Here is a 3,921-nt window from a genome sequence, read left to right on the forward strand (position 1 = left end):
GGTAGTTCCTAATTTTTAAATCTCTGTGTAAAGCCCTGAGGTGAAGGACAGGTGTGTGTCTTTAGATGGATGTTTTGACTGCTTGTTCAGCAGCACATTTTTTTTAATCTGACAAGAGCTCCTGAGCATCAGCCACAAAAAGGTGACGCACACTTTTATTATAGTTTTCATTGTTTTTCTTCTGAAGCTTTTTGCCAGGTGCTTGTTTTCGTACGTTTACTCGTGTATTACCTATTACAGTTTTTTTTTTTTTAAACAGGCTTTTCCTCACTCTCCCAATGATATTTGCATTCATCCTGGCTCAAATGTAGGCCTGCATGTCTTCTTGTCTTATTCCCAACATCACAAGATGGTTGAGAACAGGGGATCTTTTTGATTCACATTCTAGTGTAGGGGGCAGCACAGTGGATGAGTGGTTAGCACTGTTGCCTCACAGCAAGAAGGTCACTGGTTCGCAACCTGTCAGGGTGGTTCCTTTCTGTGTGGAGTTTGCATGTTCTCCCTGTGGGTTTTCTCCAGGTGCTCTGGTTTCCTCCCACAGTCCAAAAACATGTATGTCAGGATGATTGGTGACTCTAAATTGCCCATAGGAGTGAGTGTGAGTGTGTGAGGTTGTTTGTCTCTATGTGGCCCTGTGATGGACTGGTGACCTGTCCAGGGTGGACCCCTGCCTTTCACCCAAAGAGAGCTGAGATAGGCTCCAGCAGATCCCTGTGACCCTGGTTAGGAATAAGTGGGTATAGATGATGGATGGATTGTAGTATAGGATGCCCAGATCTTGATATTCCCCATGAGAGGAGCCAAAAGAAAATCTGTTGAGGGGACACCCTGAAGTCATGATAAGGTAACCATGTTGTGTTGTCCCTAATTTTGTTGCTTTTGGAGTCATGAAAGTGTATGCGTGAAGAAATCCACAACTTCACAAAGCGAGCCAAGTGATGCCAAAACAGACAGACCACTTCAACACTAAATGGATCTAGAGGTTTTGTAATTAGAAATACCTGTTAGGAGCATTAATAGCGCCCTTTGTGTGATCAAGTTGGCAAAATGTACAGATGGTTGATGTTAAATGGATGATGTATTTTGCTGCTCTTCTGCATGGTAAGATTTTTAGCATGAAATGTATTATGATGTAATACTAATGGCCATTAGCCATAAGTAATTCTGATGATAATTGGAGTAGTAAGTTGAGCTGTAATTAGACTTTATATTCTCATCATGAAAATAGACAGACTGAGATCATTTAGTGTGTCTAGACAGTGATGAGCTGAATGTACAGCATATGAGGTGGGGCCAAATCCAGCTGCTACAACTCAAAGTATGAACTGAGGAAGGGAAGAAATTGTACCAAATTGATGTTTTGACACCTTCCAGTCCAGGTCATTAAAATAAGACTTATTGTTAGCAAATTTCTGTGTGGTAATTACATTTGATTCCTGCTCATTAGATCCATCAGTAACAAAAGTGAACCTGGCAGGCAGGAGAGTCGATGTCAGAGCTAAGGAATGCTGGGAGGTGATTGCAGTCTGTGATTATATTTTTCTGTTACATTTCTAAAGCTTCAACATGGCCTGAACATTTTCCAAATGCTATATGACTCCATAGTATATGCAGAATGAATGTGCTGTGGGATAGGTACAGTTTTGCCTAACAGAGATAATGGAAAGAAAAGATAAATCAGAGAGAAGAATTTCAAGGCCTAGTGCTCTGTCAATATTTAAGGAAAACATGCCTTGAGCAGAGAAGGCCTGTGGCAGCAGAGCGCTGAGACTCAGTGGTGTCGCTTCCGCTCATGCTCTTACTGAATCGAACGTGCTTCCAGGCCCACTGACATTATCTGACATCTCAATGCGAACTGTCACTCAAAAAAATTAAGAAGCTTAACATGGCTCCAGTTGTATCATCCCCAACTATGGAGGCGTCTGGAAGGACCATTTCAAGCCACATTCTCATCTTCATGGGGTCAATCGACTACACCTCTTCCCATTTTGTCTTCATCTTTGTCATTTCAAATAGAACAAAATCAGAGACGTGCTGCATAAAGCATAAAGGAGTTGCAGCCACTTTTGTGCAATTCATTTCATAACTTGCTTGAAGCTTAAAAATCCTCTGTGAGATGCCTCTTTACAATCCTTTTTTGCACACCTATGGAGCAGATAAAAAAAAGTTTGTTGCTGTAATGTTTGAGTATCTGAAGGCAATAATGCTAATGAAAACTTTTACACAACAAAGAGAAATTTATGAATATTTGTTTGACGTTAAAATAGACTGTACACACAGTTCACGCTGCTGTTGAGGAGCCAAGACAATGAGCTGTGCCCAGACTTGAGAACAATGGGAAAATCCCTCTGTGATATTTAGATATTGAATGAATCGGTATCTGAAAGTTTTCATAATTATGTCATAGTGAGAGTGAACTTTGTTAGTGAGCTGTATTTATTCTGCTCATGGTCAGGCAGCGCAGGATATAAGCCCCAAAGGAAGTGTTATCATCAGTCACTCTACACCCAACTCCTGTTTGTATGGCTTATTGTGATGCTGTGGAGCATGCCAACAGTACATACAGTGACTAAACCCAGTTTCTAGACACATTTAATCTCGGTCTTTTAATTCCACACAGTTCAGAGTTAGTGCATTTTTATTGTGTATTGTGTTGTTAACTTGGTTGTTATAAAATGTGCCTATGCAGAATGTGAGATGTCCTGATTATCTGAATGTAAATGCACCTGCTCAATGCTATAATGCTGTGTTCACTACATTTTTGGATCATGAGCTCAATACTAGTGCCACGGCCTTGTGTTTGGACATGTATTGTGCATATTCAAGCAAATACTCCCCTCTCAGATCACAGCACAGCCACTCTTTGACTTTCATTGTTACTTCTAAGATCCATGAATATTATGAATATTGAATTATTTGCAAACAAGCCTAGGAATCGCTATCTAACCAGAACTGCTGCTTCCCACAGGCAGACCAGGAGAATCCCTGTGTCCCCAGATACGATGGCAGGAGTACTGATATTAGTCTGCCAGTCTCTGGTGAGGACTGGCAGACTCAGACTGGTAAGTGTGTTTAGTATAATGTATAACATTAGCTTTTATTTGTAACTGCCTTTGTATAGTTAGTACTCCAACACGTTTTCATGTTATTAAGCAAAATATAGTGATGTTTTATGGTCCCACCCAGTCAGTATCGGCTTATTTTTTTTAGTAACATCGAATCAAACAAACGGAAACCCTGAAATCTGCCAATATTTACAAAGTGAGTGGCTTTTCAGATTTGTGCTGTCACAAAATTGGTTTGCCTGATTGAATCTCAGATTTCAGGGACAGCAACAACTGTGTACATTCACTAGTGGGTGTAGGAAAAGGCAGATGTTAATATGGCATGAAAATAAAAAAACAATTTAATTTAAAAATTGAAAAATCTAAATTTTTCTTCTGCTGATTTAATCATCTCATAACTCCACAGGCTTGAAGAGGTCTTTGTTTTAAACTACTTTAAGCATGTGCACAGATGAACAATTTTATTTCTTTCCAAATGGGAGCATGGGAAAGCAGAACTACTTTATTATGTCTTCCTAAAACCACAGCCACATCTTTTATGTCCCCCTTGTTTATTAATTTCCACCTGTGCTGTGTGATAGTGTATCTAAAATATTCTGGGAATCCTAGAGGAGCCTTGCAAGGACACGCCAAAAACAATAATATGGAGGAGGGGGCGATCAGACAAGAGGGCTAGAGATGGAGGTGGAATGGGAGGGTCACAGGTAGAATGAGTTTCTTAAGATAAGACCCTCACTGATGTGGCTGTCCTTTAACGTGTGTTTGATAATATCTGCGGCGCTGTCTGCTCTGCGTCTGCACACCATACTGTGTCTCTTCAGCCTAATGCTGTCAGCTACTTAATGTAAAACATATT

This window comes from Mastacembelus armatus, chromosome 11 (assembly GCF_900324485.2).
Source record: "Mastacembelus armatus chromosome 11, fMasArm1.2, whole genome shotgun sequence".
Taxonomy (NCBI): Eukaryota; Metazoa; Chordata; class Actinopteri; order Synbranchiformes; family Mastacembelidae; genus Mastacembelus; species Mastacembelus armatus.